A 19,154-nucleotide genomic window follows, 5' to 3' on the forward strand; every position below is an offset into this window, starting at 1 on the left:
TCCATCTATATAGATTTCCACAGTGTATTTATTGAAGTCTTTCACTTAATCAAGAGTTATTCTCTCCGCAGGATGAGGCCATTCCTTCTTGTTTAATGGTGCTTCGTACTCGGTAGAGTCATCTTTCAGTCCGTGTGTAGTTTTAAATATCTGCACTGCTTCTTCGACAGTAATGCAGTTAGGCTTAACCCAGGCAACGACACATGAGGCTTCATATGATAGTGTTCTGTAGTCTTTCGTTATTTTAATATTAATCAGCTTTTCTGCTCTCTGTAGTTTATATATGTTCTCCCTTTCCTGTAGGAATTCTACCCAAACAGGAGATCCATATGTCAGCATAGGTATAATAGCTCCTTTGTATATTGTTCTCAAAGCATTATGGCCTAAACCCCACTGCAGCTTTGCTGCTCTCGTCAGAATATGTATAGGTTGAATAGTCTTTTCTGTTTACTACGATAATAATTCACAATTAACTATAACGAGCTCATGGTGTCCTCACATGCGCACGTAATAAGATTGCACTGCGCAACAACGTCTGCGCAGGTGCCCCACTAACCTAACATAACCTAGCCCAAACCAACCAAAACGGGGTAATCTCGATCAGTGCAAAATGGCTTCCTGCGCAGGAATTTTGGAAAAATCGAATGGATGCTCAGAAATTATTGAAATTATGTATGGACGTCATGCCACAGGTAAGTTAATGATATTCATACTCTATCATGTCTTATCGATTTTTATATATTCGCACGAAGGCATCAAAGTCGTGAGGTGGAGGATGCGCAAAGTCGGCCACGACCACATACCAATAACGATATTACGCGCTCACACAATCCCCATATAACACAAACAGTGCTTATATGGGTGAAATACATCATAACACGTCTAATATTACATAATCTTTCCACAACAATTGTTTCTTGCAAAATTTATGCAGTGTAGATGTTGACCCAAAAACGTAGCAGATTCATGCGTAACGATGACCCAATCTAACTCACTATAAATAAGTATCATGTAACGAAAGAATCGGAATAAACATACGTCAATGATAGTACGTTATTTATTAATATAAATCGCCTCACAAAAAACTGAATATAAATCTCTGGTACAATAATTGCAATGCTTGGTGGGCGTGGAATTCGTGGCGCACGTCAAACTTGTGGTAACATATTGGTGTCCTATGTCAAATTTCAACAAAATATATCGAAAATATTGCCTCACATTTACTCGTGGACACGACGTACAAACACAAACACGCAGTCTATCAGAACGATACGGAACCAAATATAAGACATGCCATCTGTGATGACATCAATGGAAAGAAATCAATACTTTCGAATGGCATCGAGGACCAATCAGAAGACAGTCAGTATTCATTCCGTCTTGAAACAGTCGACTGGTCCCGATTGAATAGTCTCCATTAAACTACAGTTGGAATTAGTTCATTTCGGTCGGTCAGTATCAACGTAAATTTGTGCTCTACAAATAGAGTTCTTCGGGATCATTAACAAGATTAATCACCACCGTTCAATCAGATATTAACGGGTGCTACCTACAGTGAATATCAGTGTAAGGATGTCTTCTCGGTGACGTGTGAGAATAGAAACAAGTGAAACACCAATCCAACATAACATGCAAGAATATGTGCGGTTCGTCATATTGAGACATACGACTTCAGTGAAAGGATATTTGCATGCCTTGTGTGCTCAGTAAAGACGTTTGTACGAGTTAGTAACACGTAAATCATATACAGATATCGCGTATCTGCAGAAGATGAAGCTATGTTATTTGAGAACATGTGTTCTTTATAACGATGAATGCGTTCACTGTAGTAATTACATGTAGTGTAATATAAAATTAAATAAATATATAATAAATTTTTCTTCGTGTGACAACATATATACTTCCACATTGAAATATTCAATATCATCATATTTAAGTGATAAGTGATTGGTGTACTTGCAATTAATGAAAGTATGTGTCGAATAAAATATCCTTGTAAAAATTTTAAATTAGGTATGAAAGTGAAGCCCAGAATATAATATACTTTTAAAAGAGAAGTAATCGAATTTTTGAGTGTTTAATAATTTACAATTAACCATAACGAGCCCAAGGTGCACTCACATGCGCACGTCATAAGACTGCACTGCGCAAAAACGTCTGCGCAGGTGCCCCACTAACCTAACCTAACCTAACCTAACCCAACCTAACCCAAACCAACCAAAACGGGGTAATCTCGATCAGTATTCTGCGCACGAATTTTGGAAAAATCGAATGGATGCTCAGAAATTATTGAAATTATGTATGGACGTCATGCCACAGGTACGTTAATGATATTCATACTCTATTATGTCTTATCGATTTTTATATATTCGCAAGAAGGCATCAAAGTCGTGAGGTGGAGGATGCGCAAAGTCGGCCACGACAACTTACCAATAACGATATTACGCCCTCACACAATCCCCATATAACACAAACAGTGCTTATATGGGTGAAATACATCATAACATGTCTAAAATTACATAATCTTTCCACAAGAATTGTTTCTTGCAAAATTTATGCAATGTAGATGTTGACGCAAAAACGTAGGAGATTCATGAGTAACGATGACCCAATCTAACTCACTATAAATAAGTATCATGTAACGAAAGAATCGGAATAAACATACGTCAATGATAGTACGTTATTTATTAATATAAATCGCCTCACAAAAAACTGAATATAAATCTATGGTACATTAATTGCAATGCTTGGCGGGCGCGGAATTCGTGGCGAACGTCAAACTTGTGGTAACATATTGGTATCCTATGTCAAATTTCAACAAACTTTGTCGAAAATATTGCCTCACATTTACTCGAGGACACGACGTACAAAAACAAACACGCAGTCTACCGGAAAAATTCGGAACCAAAGATAAGACGTGCCATCTGTGATGACCTCAATGGAAAGAAATCAATACTTTCGAATGGCATCGAGGACCAATCAGAAGTCAGTCAGTATTCATTCCGTCTTGAAACAGTCGACTGGTCCCGATTGAATAGTCTCCATTAAACTACAGTTGGAATTATTTCATTTCGGTCGGTCAGTATCAACGTAAATTTGTGCTCTACAAATAGAGTTCTTCGGGATCATTAACAAGATTAATCACCACCATTCAATCAGATATTAACGGGTGCTACCTACAGTGAATATCAGTGTAAGGATGTCTTCTCGTTGACGTGTGAGAACAGAAACAAGTGAAACACCAATCCAACATAACATGCAAGAATATGTGCGGTTCGTCATATTGAGACATACGACTCGAGTGAAAGGACATTTGCATGCCTTGTGTGCTCAGTAAAGACGTTTGTACGAGTTAGTAACACGTAAATCATATACAGATATCGCGTATCTGGAGAAGCTGGACCTATGTTATTTGAGAACATGTGTTCTTTATAACTATGAGTGCGTTCACTGTAGTAATTACATGTAGTGTAACATAAAATTAAATAAATATATAATAAATTTTTCTTCGTGTAACAACATATATACTTCCACAATGAAATATTCAATAACATCATATTTAAGTGATAAGTGATTGGTGTACTTGCAAGTACTGAAAGTATGTGTCGAATAAAATATCATTGTAAAAAGTTTAAATTAGGTATGAAAGTGAAGCCCAGAATATAATATACTTTTTAAAGTGACGTAATCGAATTTTTGAGTGTTTAATAATTTACAATTAACCATAACGAGCCCAAGGTGCACTCACATGCGCACGTCATAAGACTGCACTGCGCAAAAACGTCTGCGCAGGTGCCCCACTAACCTAACCTAACCTAACCTAACCCAAACCAACCAAAACGGGGTAATCTCGATCAGTACTCTGCGCACGAATTTTGGAAAAATCGAATGGATGCTCAGAAATTATTGAAATTATGTATGGACGTCATGCCACAGGTAAGTTAATGATATTCATACTCTATTATGTCTTATCGATTTTTATATATTCGCACGAAGGCATCAAAGTCGTGAGGTGGAGGATGCGCAAAGTCGGCCACGACCACTTACCAATAACGACGCGCTCACACAATCCCCATATAACACAAACAGTGCTTATATGGGTGAAATACATCATAACACGTCTAATATTACATAATCTTTCCACAAGAATTGTTTCTTGCAAAATTTATGCAGTGTAGATGTTGACCCAAAAACGTAGCAGATTCATGCGTAACGATGACCCAATCTAACTCACTATAAATAAGTATCATGTAACGAAAGAATCGGAATAAACATACGTCAATGATAGTACGTTATTTATTAATATAAATCGCCTCACAAAAAACTGAATATAAATCTCTGGTACAATAATTGCAATGCTTGGTGGGCGTGGAATTCGTGGCGCACGTCAAACTTGTGGTAACATATTGGTGTCCTATCTCAAATTTCAACAAAATATATCGAAAATATTGCCTCACATTTACTCGTGGACACGACGTACAAACACAAACACGCAGTCTATCAGAACGATACGGAACCAAAGATAAGACATGCCATCTGTGATGACATCAATGGAAAGAAATCAATACTATCGAATGGCATCGAGGACCAATCAGAAGACAGTCATTATTCATTCCGTCTTGAAACAGTCGACTGGTCCCGATTGAATAGTCTCCATTAAACTAAAGTTGGAATTAGTTAATTTCGGTCGGTCAGTATCAACGTAAATTTGTGCTCTACAAATAGAGTTCTTCGGGATCATTAACAAGATTAATCACCACCGTTCAACCAGATATTAACGGGTGCTACCTACAGTGAATATCAGTGTAAGGATGTCTTCTCGGAGACGTGTGAGAATAGAAACAAGTGAAACACCAATCCAACATAACATGCAAGAATATGTGCGGTTCGTCATATTGATACATACTTCAGTGAAAGGATATTTGCATGCCTTGTGTGCTCAGTAAAGACGTTTGTACGAGTTAGTAACACGTAAATCATATACAGATATCGCGTATCTGGAGAACCTGGACCTATGTTATTTGAGAACATGTGTTCTTTATAACGATGAATGCGTTCACTGTAGTAATTACATGTAGTGTAATATAAAATTAAATAAATATATAATAAATTTTTCTTCGTGTGACAACATATATACTTCCACATTGAAATATTCAATATCATCATATTTAAGTGATAAGTGATTGGTGTACTTGCAATTAATGAAAGTATGTGTCGAATAAAATATCCTTGTAAAAATTTTAAATTAGGTATTAAAGTGAAGCCCAGAATATAATATACTTTTAAAAGTGAAGTAATCGAATTTTTGAGTGTTTAATAATTTACAATTAACCATAACGAGCCCAAGGTGCACTCACATGCGCACGTCATAAGACTGCACTGCGCAAAAACGTCTGCGCAGGTGCCCCACTAACCTAACCTAACCTAACCTAACCTAACCCAAACCAACCAAAACGGGGTAATCTCGATCAGTATTCTGCGCACGAATTTTGGAAAAATCGAATGGATGCTCAGAAATTATTGAAATTATGTATGGACGTCATGCCACAGGTAAGTTAATGATATTCATACTCTATTATGTCTTATCGATTTTTATATATTCGCAAGAAGGCATCAAAGTCGTGAGGTGGAGGATGCGCAAAGTCGGCCACGACCACTTACCAATAACGATATTACGCGCTCACACAAACCCCATATAACACAAACAGTGCTTATATGGGTGAAATACATCATAACCCGTCTAATATCACATAATCTTTCCACAAGAACTGTTTCTTGCAAAATTTATGCAGTGTAGATGTTGACGCAAAAACGTAGCAGATTCATGCGTAACGATAACCCAATCTAACTCACTATAAATAAGTATCATGTAACGAATGAATCGGAATAAACATACGTCAATGATAGTACGTTATTTATTAATATAAATCGCATCACAAAAAACTGAATATAAATCTCTGGTACAATAATTGCAATGCTTGGTGGGCGCGGAATTCGTGGCGCACGTCAAACTTGTGGTAACATATTGGTGTCCTATGTCAAATTTCAACAAAATATATCGAAAATATTGCCTCACATTTACTCGAGGACACGACGTACAAACACAAACACGCAGTCTATCGGAAAGATACGGAACCAAAGATAAGACGTGCCATCTGTGATGACCTCAATGGAAAGAAATCAATACTTTCGAATGGCATCGAGGACCAATCAGAAGACAGTCAGTATTCATTCCGTCTTGAAACAGTCGACTGGTCCCGATTGAATAGTCTCCATTAAACTACAGTTGGAATTATTTCATTTCGGTCGGTCAGTATCAACGTAAATTTGTGCTCTACAAATAGAGTTCTTCGGGATCATTAACAAGATTAATCACCACCATTCAATCAGATATTAACGGGTGCTACCTACAGTGAATATCAGTGTAAGAATGTCTTCTCGTTGACGTGTGAGAACAGAAACAAGTGAAACACCAATCCAACATAACATGCAAGAATATGTGCGGTTCGTCATATTGAGACATACGACTCCAGTGAAAGGACATTTGCATGCCTTGTGTGTTCAGTAAAGACGTTTGTACGAGTTAGTAACACGCAAATCATATACAGATATCGCGTATCTGCAGAAGCTGGACCTATGTTATTTGAGAACATGTGTTCTTTATAAAGATGAATGCGTTCACTGTAGTAATTACATGTAATGTAATATAAAATTAAATAAATATATAATAAATTTTTCTTCGTGTGACAACATATATACTTCCACAATGAAATATTCAATAACATCATATTTAAGTGATAAGTGATTGGTGTACTTGCAAGTACTGAAAGTATATGTCGAATCAAATATCATTGTAAAAAGTTTAAATTAGGTATGAAAGTGAAGCCCAGAATATAATATACTTTTTAAAGTGACGTAATCGAATTTTTGAGTGTTTAATAATTTACAATTAACCATAACGAACCCAAGGTGCCCTCACATGCGCACGTCATAAGACTGCACTGCGCAAAAACGTCTGCGCAGGTGCCCCACTAACCTAACCTAACCTAACCCAACCTAACCCAAACCAACCAAAACGGGGTAATCTCGATCAGTATTCTGCGCACGAATTTTGGAAAAATCGAATGGATGCTCAGAAATTATTGAAATTATGTATGGACGTCATGCCACAGGTAAGTTAATGATATTCATACTCTATTATGTCTTATCGATTTTCATATATTCGCACGAAGGCATCAAAGTCGTGAGGTGGAGGATGCGCAAAGTCGGCCACGACCACTTACCAATAACGATATTACGCGCTCACACAATCCCCATATAACACAAACAGTGCTTATATGGGTGAAATACATCATAACACGTCTAATATTACATAATCTTTCCACAAGAACTGTTTCTTGCAAAATTTATGCAGTGTAGATGTTGACGCAAAAACGTAGCAGATTCATGCGTAACGATAACCCAATCTAACTCACTATAAATAAGTATCATGTAACGAATGAATCGGAATAAACATACGTCAATGATAGTACGTTATTTATTAATATAAATCGCATCACAAAAAACTGAATATAAATCTCTGGTACAATAATTGCAATGCTTGGTGGGCGCGGAATTCGTGGCGCACGTCAAACTTGTGGTAACATATTGGTGTCCTATGTCAAATTTCAACAAAATATATCGAAAATATTGCCTCACATTTACTCGAGGACACGACGTACAAACACAAACACGCAGTCTATCGCAAAGATACGGAACCAAAGATAAGACGTGCCATCTGTGATGACCTCAATGGAAAGAAATCAATACTTTCGAATGGCATCGAGGACCAATCAGAAGTCAGTCAGTATTCATTCCGTCTTGAAACAGTCGACTGGTCCCGATTGAATAGTCTCCATTAAACTACAGTTGGAATTATTTCATTTCGGTCGGTCAGTATCAACGTAAATTTGTGCTCTACAAATAGAGTTCTTCGGGATCATTAACAAGATTAATCACCACCAATCAATCAGATATTAACGGGTGCTACCTACAGTGAATATCAGTGTAAGGATGTCTTCTCGTTGACGTGTGAGAATAGAAACAAGTGAAACACCAATCCAACATAACATGCAAGAATATGTGCGGTTCGTCATATTGAGACATACGACTCCAGTGAAAGAACATTTGCATGAATTGTGTGCTCAGTAAAGACGTTTGTACGAGTTAGTAACACGTAAATCATATACAGATATCGCGTATCTGCAGAAGCTGGACCCATGTTATTTGAAAACATGTGTTCTTTATAACGATGAATGCGTTCACTGTAATAATTACATGTAGTCTAACATAAAATTAAATAGATATATAATAAATTTTTCTTCGTGTAACAACATATATACTTCCACAATGAAATATTCAATAACATCATATTTAAGTGATAAGTGATTGGTGTACTTGCAAGAACTGAAAGTATGTGTCGAATAAAATATCCTTGTAAAAAGTTTAAATTAGGTATGAAAGTGAAGACCAGAATATAATATACTTTTTAAAGTGACGTAATCGAATTCTTGAGAGTTTAATAATTTACAATTAACCATAACGAGCCCAAGGTGCCCTCACATGCGCACGTCATAACACTGCCCTGCGCAAAAACGTCTGCGCAGGTGCCCCACTAACCTAACCTAACCTAACCTAACCTAACCCAAACCAACCAAAACGGGGTAATCTCGATCAGTATTCTGCGCACGAATTTTGGAAAAATCGAATGGATGCTCAGAAATTATTGAAATTATGTATGGACGTCATGCCACAGGTAAGTTAATGATATTCATACTCTATTATGTCTTATCGATTTTTATATATTCGCAAGAAGGCATCAAAGTCGTGAGGTGGAGGATGCGCAAAGTCGGCCACGACCACTTACCAAAAACGATATTACGCGCTCACACAATCCCCATATAACACAAACAGTGCTTATATGGGTGAAATACATCATAACACGTCTAATAGTACATAATCTTTCCACAAGAATTGTTTCTTCCAAAATTTACGCAGTGTAGATGTTGACGCAAAAACGTAGCAGATTCATGCGTAACGATGACCCAATCTAACTCACTATAAATAAGTATCATGTAACGAAAGAATCGGAATAAACATACGTCAATGATAGTACGTTATTTATTAATATAAATCGCCTCACAAAAAACTGAATATAAATCTCTGGTACAATAATTGCAATGCTTGGTGGGCGAGGAATTCGTGGCGCACGTCAAATTTGTGGTAACATATTGGTGTCCTATGTCAAATTTCAACAAAATATATCGAAAATATTGCCTCACATTTACTCGAGGACACGACGTACAAACACAAACACGCAGTCTATCGGAAAGATACGAAACCAAAGATAAGACGTGCCATCTGTGATGACCTCAATGGAAAGAAATCAATACTTTCGAATGGCATCGAGGACCAATCAGAAGTCAGTCAGTATTCATACCGTCTTGAAACAGTCGACTGGTCCCGATTGAATAGTCTCCATTAAACTACAGTTGGAATTATTTCATTTCGGTCGGTCAGTATCAACGTAAATTTGTGCTCTACAAATACAGTTCTTCGGGATCATTACGCAAGATTAATCACCACCATTCAATCAGATATTAACGGGTGCTACCTACAGTGAATATCAGTGTAAGGATGTCTTCTCGTTGACGTGTGAGAATAGAAACAAGTGAAACACCAATCCAACATAACATGCAAGAATATGTGCGGTTCGTCATATTGAGACATACGACTCCAGTGAAAGGACATTTGCATGCCTTTTGTGCTCAGTAAAGACGTTTGTACGAGTTAGTAACACGTAAATCATATACAGATATCGCGTATCTGCAGAAGCTGGACCCATGTTATTTGAGAACATGTGTTCTTTATAACGATGAAAGCGTTCACTGTAATAATTACATGTAGTCTAACATAAAATTAAATAAATATATAATAATTTTTTCTTCGTGTAACAACATATATACTTCCACAATGAAATATTCAATAACATCATATTTAAGTGATAAGTGATTGGTGTACTTGCAAGAACTGAAAGTATGTGTCGAATAAAATATCCTTGTAAAAAGTTTAAATTAGGTATGAAAGTGAAGCCCAGAATATAATATACTTTTTAAAGTGACGTAATCAAATTTTTGAGTGTTTAATAATTTACAATTAACCATAACGAGCCCAAGGTGCCCTCACATGCGCACGTCATAAGACTGCACTGCGCAAAAACGTCTGCGCAGGTGCCCCACTAACCTAACCTAACCTAACCTAACCTAACCCAAACCAACCAAAACGGGGTAATCTCGATCAGTATTCTGCGCACGAATTTTGGAAAAATCGAATGGATGCTCAGAAATTATTGAAATTATGTATGGACGTCATGCCACAGGTAAGTTAATGATATTCATACTCTATTATGTCTTATCGATTTTTATATATTCGCAAGAAGGCATCAAAGTCGTGAGGTGGAGGATGCGCAAAGTCGGCCACGACCACTTACCAATAACGATATTACGAGCTCACACAATACCCATATAACACAAACAGTGCTTATATGGGTGAAATACATCATAACACGTCTAATATTACATAATCTTTCCACAAGAATTGTTTCTTGCAAAATTTATGCAGTGTAGATGTTGACGCAAAAACGTAGCAGATTCATGCGTAACGATGACCCAATCTAACCTAACTCACTATAAATAAGTATCATGTAACGAAAGAATCGGAATAAACATACGTCAATGATAGTACGTTATTTATTAATATAAATCAACTCACAAAAAACTGAATATAAATCTCTGGTACAATAATTGCAATGCTTGGTGGGCGACGAATTCGTGGCGCACGTCAAACTTGTGGTAACATATTGGTGTCCTATGTCAAATTTCAACAAAATATATCGAAAATATTGCCTCACATTTCCTCGAGGACGCGACGTACAAACACAAACACGCAGTCTATCGGAAAGATACGGAACCAAAGATAAGACGTGCCATCTGTGATGACCTCAATGGAAAGAAATCAATACTTTCGAATGGCATCGAGGACCAATCAGAAGTCAGTCAGTATTCATTCCGTCTTGAAACAGTCGACTGGTCCCGATTGAATAGTCTCCATTAAACTACAGTTGGAATTATTTCATTTCGGTCGGTCAGTATCAACGTAAATTTGTGCTCTACAAATAGAGTTCTTCGGGATTATTAACAAGATTAATCACCACCATTCAATCAGATATTAACGGGTGCTACCTACAGTGAATATCAGTGTAAGGATGTCTTCTCGTTGACGTGTGAGAATAGAAACAAGTGAAACACCAATCCAACATAACATGCAAGAATATGTGCGGTTCGTCATATTGAGACATACGACATCAGTGACAGGACATTTGCATGCCTTGTGTGCTCAGTAAAGACGTTTATACGAGTTAGTAACACGTAAATCATATACAGATATCGCGTATCTGCAAAAGCTGGACCTATGTTATTTGAGAACATGTGTTCTTTATAACGATGAATGCGTTCACTGTAATAATTACATGTAGTGTAACATAAAATTAAATAAATATATAATAAATTTTTCTTCGTGTAACAACATATATACTTCCACAATGAAATATTCAATAACATCATATTTAAGTGATAAGTGATTGGTGTACATGCAAGAACTGAAAGTATGTCTCGAATAAAATATCCTTGTAAGAACTTTAAAGTAGGTATGAAAGTGAAGCCCAGAATATAATATACTTTTTAAAGTGACGTAATCGAATTTTTGAGTGTTTAATAATTTACAATTAACCATAACGAGCCCAAGGTGCCCTCACATGCGCACGTCATAAGACTGCACTGCGCAAAAACGTCTGCGCAGGTGCCCCACTAACCTAACCTAACCTAACCTAACCCAAACCAACCAAAACGGGGTAATCTCGATCAGTATTCTGCGCACGAATTTTGGAAAAATCGAATGGATGCTCAGAAATTATTGAAATTATGTATGGACGTCATGCCACAGGTAAGTTAATGATATTCATACTCTATTATGTCTTATCGATTTTTATATATTCGCACGAAGGCATCAAAGTCGTGAGGTGGAGGATGCACAAAGTCGGCCACGACCACTTACCAATAACGATATTACGCGCTCACACAATCCCCATATAACACAAACAGTGCTAATATGGGTGAAATACATCATAACACGTCTAATATTACATAATCTTTCCACAAGAATTGTTTCTTGCAAAATTTATGCAGTGTAGATGTTGACGCAAAAACGTAGCAGATTCATGCGTAACGATGACCCAATCTAACTCACTATAAATAAGTATCATGTAACGAAAGAATCGGAATAAAAATACGTCAATGATAGTACGTTATTTATTAATATAAATCGCCTCACAAAAAACTGAATATAAATCTCTGGTACAATAATTGCAATGCTTGGTGTGCGCGGAATTCGTGGCGCACGTCAAACTTGTGGTAACATATTGGTGTCCTATGTCAAATTTCAACAAAATATATCGAAAATATTGCCTCACATTTACTCGAGGACACGACGTACAAACACAAACACGCAGTCTATCGGAAAGATACGGAACCAAAGATAAGACGTGCCATCTGTGATGACCTCAATAGAAAGAAATCAATACTTTCCAATGGCATCGAGGACCAATCAGAAGTCAGTCAGTATTCATTCCGTCTTGAAACAGTCGACTGGTCCCGATTGAATAGTCTCAATTAAACTACAGTTGGAATTATTTCATTTCGGTCGGTCAGTATCAACGTAAATTTGTGCTCTACAAATAGAGTTCTTCGGGATCATTAACAAGATTAATCACCACCATTCAATCAGACATTAACGGGTGCTACCTACAGTGAATATCAGTGTAAGGATGTCTTCTCGTTGACGTGTGAGAATAGAAACAAGTGAAACACCAATCCAACATAACATGCAAGAATATGTGCGGTTCGTCATATTGAGACATACGACTCCAGTGAAAGGACATTTGCATGCCTTGTGTGTTCAGTAAAGACGTTTGTACGAGTTAGTAACACGTAAATCATATACAGATATCGCGTATCTGCAGAAGTTGGACCTATGTTATTTGAGAACATGTGTTCTTTATAACGATGAATGCGTTCACTGTAGTAATTACATGTAGTGTAACATAAAATTAAATAAATATATAATAAATTTTTCATCGTGTGACAACATATATACTTCCACAATGAAATATTCAATAACATCATATTTAAGTGATAAGTGATTGGTGTACTTGCAAGTACTGAAAGTATGTGTCGAATAAAATATCCTTGTAAAAAGTTTAAATTAGGTATGAAAGTGAAGCCCAGAATATAATATACTTTTTAAAGTGACGTAATCGGATTTTTGAGTGTTTAATAATTTACAATTAACCATAACGAGCCCAAGGTGCCCTCACATGCGCACGTCATAAGACTGCACTGCGCAAAAACGTCTGCGCAGGTGCCCCACTAACCTAACCTAACCTAACCTAACCTAACCCAAACCAACCAAAACGGGGTAATCTCGATCAGTATTCTGCGCACGAATTTTGGAAAAATCGAATGGATGCTCAGAAATTATTGAAATTATGTATGGACGTCATGCCACAGGTAAGTTAATGATATTCATACTGTATTATGTCTTATCGATTTTTATATATTCGCAAGAAGGCATCAAAGTCGTGAGGTGGAGGATGCGCAAAGTCGGCCACGACCACTTACCAATAACGATATTACGAGGTCACACAATACCCATATAACACAAACAGTGCTTATATGGGTGAAATACATCATAACACGTCTAATATTACATAATCTTTCCACAACAATTGTTTCGTGCAAAATTTATGCAGTGTAGATGTTGACGCAAAAACGTAGCAGATTCATGCGTAAAGATGATCCAATCTAACTCACTATAAATAAGTATCATGTAACGAAAGAATCGGAATAAACATACGTCAATGATAGTACGTTATTTATTAATATAAATCGCCTCACAAAAAACTGAATATAAATCTCTGGTACAATAATTGCAATGCTTGGTGGGCGAGGAATTCGTGGCGCACGTCAAACTTGTGGTAACATATTGGTGTCGTATATCAAATTTCAACAAAATAAATTGAAAATATTGCCTCACATTTCCTCGAGGACACGACGTACAAACACAAACACGCAGTCTATCGGAAAGATACGGAACCAAAGATAAGACGTGCCATCTGTGATGACCTCAATGGAAAGAAATCAATACTTTCGAATGGCATCGAGGACCAATCAGAAGTCAGTCAGTATTCATTCCGTCTTGAAACAGTCGACTGGTCCCGATTGAATAGTCTCCATTAAACTACAGTTGGAATTATTTCATTTCGGTCGGTCAGTATCAACGTAAATTTGTGCTCTACAAATAGAGTTCTTCGGGATCATTAACAAGATTAATCACCACCATTCAATCAGATATTAACGGGTGCTACCTACAGTGAATATCAGTGTAAGGATGTCTTCTCGTTGACGTGTGAGAATAGAAACAAGTGAAACACCAATCCAACATAACATGCAAGAATATGTGCGGTTCGTCATATTGAGACATACGACTCCAGTGAAAGGACATTTGCATGCCTTGAGTGCTCAGTAAAGACGTTTGTACGAGTTAGTAACACGTAAATCATATACAGATATCGCGTATCTGCAGAAGCTGGACCTATGTTATTTGAGAACATGTGTTCTTTATAACGATGAATGCGTTCACTGTAGTAATTAAATGTAGTGTAACATAAAATTAAATAAATATATAATAAATTTTTCTTCGTGTAACAACATATATACTTCCACAATGAAATATTCAATAACATCATATTTAAGTGATAAGTGATTGGTGTACTTGCAAGTACTGAAAGTATGTGTCGAATAAAATATCCTTGTAAAAAGTTTAAATTAAATATGAAAGTGAAGCCCAGAATATAACATACTTTTTAAAGTGCCGTAATCGGATTTTTGAGTGTTTAATAATTTACAATTAACCATAACGAGCCCAAGGTGCCCTCACATGCGCACGTCATAAGACTGCACTGCGCAAAAACGTCTGCGCAGGTGCCCCACTAACCTAACCTAACCTAACCCAAACCAACCAAAACGGGGTAATCTCGATCAGTATTCTGCGCACGAATTTTGGAAAAATCGAATGGATGCTCAGAAATTATTGAAATTATGTATGGACGTCATGCCACAGGTAAGTTAATGATATTCATACTCTATTATGTCTTATCGATTTTTATATATTCGCAAGAAGGCATCAAAGTCGTGAGGTGGAGGATGCGCAAAGTCGGCCACGACCACTTACCAATAACGATATTACGAGCTCACACAATACCCATATAACACAAACAGTGCTTATATGGGTGAAATACATCATAACACGTCTAATATTACATAATCTTTCCACAAGAATTGTTTCTTGCAAAATTTATGCAGTGTAGATGTTGACGCAAAAACGTAGCAGATTCATGCGTAACGATGACCCAATCTAACTCACTATAAATAAGTATCATGTAACGAAAGAATCGGAATAAACATACGTCAATGATAGTACGTTATTTATTAATATAAATCAACTCACAAAAAACTGAATATAAATCTCTGGTACAATAATTGCAATGCTTGGTGGGCGAGGAATTCGTGGCGCACGTCAAACTTGTGGTAACATATTGGTGTCCTATGTCAAATTTCAACAAAATATATCGAAAATATTGCCTCACATTTCCTCGAGGACACGACGTACAAACACAAACACGCAGTCTATCGGAAAGATACGGAACCAAAGATAAGACGTGCCATCTGTGATGACCTCAATGGAAAGAAATCAATACTTTCGAATGGCATCGAGGACCAATCAGAAGTCAGTCAGTATTCATTCCGTCTTGAAACAGTCGACTGGTCCCGATTGAATAGTCTCCATTAAACTACAGTTGGAATTATTTCATTTCGGTCGGTCAGTATCAACGTAAATTTGTGCTCTACAAATAGAGTTCTTCGGGATCATTAACAAGATTAATCACCACCATTCAATCAGATATTAACGGGTGCTACCTACAGTGAATATCAGTGTAAGGATGTCTTCTCGTTGACGTGTGAGAATAGAAACAAGTGAAACACCAATCCAACATAACATGCAAGAATATGTGCGGTTCGTCATATTGAGACATACGACTCCAGTGAAAGGACATTTCCATGCCTTGAGTGCTCAGTAAAGACGTTTGTACGAGTTAGTAACACGTAAATCATATACAGATATCGCGTATCTGCAGAAGCTGGACCTATGTTATTTGAGAACATGTGTTCTTTATAACGATGAATGCGTTCACTGTAGTAATTAAATGTAGTGTAACATAAAATTAAATAAATATATAATAAATTTTTCTTCGTGTAACAACATATATACTTCCACAATGAAATATTCAATAACATCATATTTAAGTGATAAGTGATTGGTGTACTTGCAAGTACTGAAAGTATGTGTCGAATAAAATATCCTTGTAAAAAGTTTAAATTAAATATGAAAGTGAAGCCCAGAATATAATATACTTTTTAAAGTGCCGTAATCGGATTTTTGAGTGTTTAATAATTTACAATTAACCATAACGAGCCCAAGGTGCCCTCACATGCGCACGTCATAAGACTGCACTGCGCAAAAACGTCTGCGCAGGTGCCCCACTAACCTAACCTAACCTAACCTAACCTAACCCAAACCAACCAAAACGGGGTAATCTCGATCAGTATTCTGCGCACGAATTTTGGAAAAATCGAATGGATGCTCAGAAATTATTGAAATTATGTATGGACGTCATGCCACAGGTAAGTTAATGATATTCATACTCTATTATGTCTTATCGATTTTTATATATTCGCAAGAAGGCATCAAAGTCGTGAGGTGGAGGATGCGCAAAGTCGGCCACGACCACTTACCAATAACGATATTACGAGCTCACACAATATCCATATAACACAAACAGTGCTTATATGGGTGAAATACATCATAACACGTCTAATATTACATAATCTTTCCACAAGAATTGTTTCTTGCAAAATTTATGCAGTGTAGATGTTGACGCAAAAACGTAGCAGATTCATGCGTAACGATGACCCAATCTAACTCACTATAAATAAGTATCATGTAACGAAAGAATCGGAATAAACATACGTCAATGATAGTACGTTATTTATTAATATAAATCAACTCACAAAAAACTGAATATAAATCTCTGGTACAATAATTGCAATGCTTGGTGGGCGAGGAATTCGTGGCGCACGTCAAACTTGTGGTAACATATTGGTGTCCTATGTCAAATTTCAACAAAATATATCGAAAATATTGCCTCACATTTACTCGAGGACGCGACGTACAAACACAAACACGCAGTCTATCGGAAAGATACGGAACCAAAGATAAGACGTGCCATCTGTGATGACCTCAATGGAAAGAAATCAATACTTTCGAATGGCATCGAGGACCAATCAGAAGTCAGTCAGTATTCATTCCGTCTTGAAACAGTCGACTGGTCCCGATTGAATAGTCTCCATTAAACTACAGTTGGAATTATTTCATTTCGGTCGGTCAGTATCAACGTAAATTTGTGCTCTACAAATAGAGTTCTTCGGGATTATTAACAAGATTAATCACCACCATTCAATCAGATATTAACGGGTGCTACCTACAGTGAATATCAGTGTAAGGATGTCTTCTCGTTAACGTGTGAGAATAGAAACAAGTGAAACACCAATCCAACATAACATGCAAGAATATGTGCGGTTCGTCATACTGAGACATACGACATCAGTGACAGGACATTTGCATGCCTTGTGTGCTCAGTAAAGACGTTTGTACGAGTTAGTAACACGTAAATCATATACAGATATCGCGTATCTGCAGAAGCTGGAAAAATGTTATTTGAGAACATGTGTTCTTTATAACGATGAATGCGCTCACTGTAATAATTACATGTAGTGTAACATAAAATTAAATAAATATATAATAAATTTTTCTTCCTGTAACAACATATATACTTCCACAATGAAATATTCAATAACATCATATTTAAGTGATAAGTGATTGGTGTACTTGCAAGAACTGAAAGTATGTCTCGAATAAAATATCCTTGTAAAAAGTTTAAATTAGGTATGAAAGTGAAGCCCAGAATATAATATACTTTTTAAAGTGACGTAATCGAATTTTTGAGTGTTTAATAATTTACAATTAACCATAACGAGCCCAAGGTGCCCTCACATGCGCACGTCATAAGACTGCACTGCGCAATAACGTCTGCGCAGGTGCCCCACTAACCTAACCTAACCTAACCCAAACCAACCAAAACGGGGTAATGTCGATCAGTATTCTGCGCACGAATTTTGGAAAAATCGAATGGATGCTCAGAAATTATTGAAATTATGTATGGACGTCATGCCACAGGTAAGTTAATGATATTCATACTCTATTATGTCTTATCGATTTTTATATATTCGCACGAAGGCATCAAAGTCGTGAGGTGGAGAATGCGCAAAGTCGGCCACGACCACTAACCAATAACGATATTACGCGCTCACACAATCCCCATATAACACAAACAGTGCTTATATGGGTGAAATACATCATAACACGTCTAATATTACATAATCTTTCCACAAGAATTGTTTCTTGCAAAATTTATGCAGTGTAGATGTTGACGCAAAAGCGTAGCAGATTCATGCGTAACGATGACCCAATCTAACTCACTATAAATAAGTATCATGTAACGAAAGAATCGGAATAAACATACGTCAATGATAGTACGTTATTTATTAATATAAATCGCCTCACAAAAAACTGAATATAAATCTCTGGTACAATAATTGCAATGCTTGGTGTGCGCGGAATTCGTGGCGCACGTCAAACTTGTGGTAACATATTGGTGTCCAATGTCAAATTTCAACAAAATATATTGAAAATATTGCCTCACATTTCCTCGAGGACACGACGTACAAACACAAACACGCAGTCTATCGGAAAGATACGGAACCAAAGATAAGACGTGCCATCTGTGATGACCTCAATAGAAAGAAATCAATACTTTCCAATGG

At 36.8% G+C, this 19,154-nt stretch overlaps 1 protein-coding gene across 1 annotated transcript in view; it reads right to left on the reverse strand.

Annotated features, from left to right (window-relative positions):
• LOC110839724 (cGMP-dependent 3',5'-cyclic phosphodiesterase-like) overlaps nucleotides 1–19,154 on the reverse strand; it is a 148,604-nt gene that overhangs the window by 13,747 nt on the left and 115,703 nt on the right. The gene's annotated exons all lie outside the window — the stretch shown is intronic.

The sequence above is a fragment of the Zootermopsis nevadensis genome, unplaced genomic scaffold (genome assembly GCF_977971745.1).
Source record: "Zootermopsis nevadensis isolate Lab colony 2312 unplaced genomic scaffold, Znev_1.0 Znev_ptg000031l, whole genome shotgun sequence".
In the NCBI taxonomy this organism is placed as follows: domain Eukaryota; kingdom Metazoa; phylum Arthropoda; class Insecta; order Blattodea; family Termopsidae; genus Zootermopsis; species Zootermopsis nevadensis.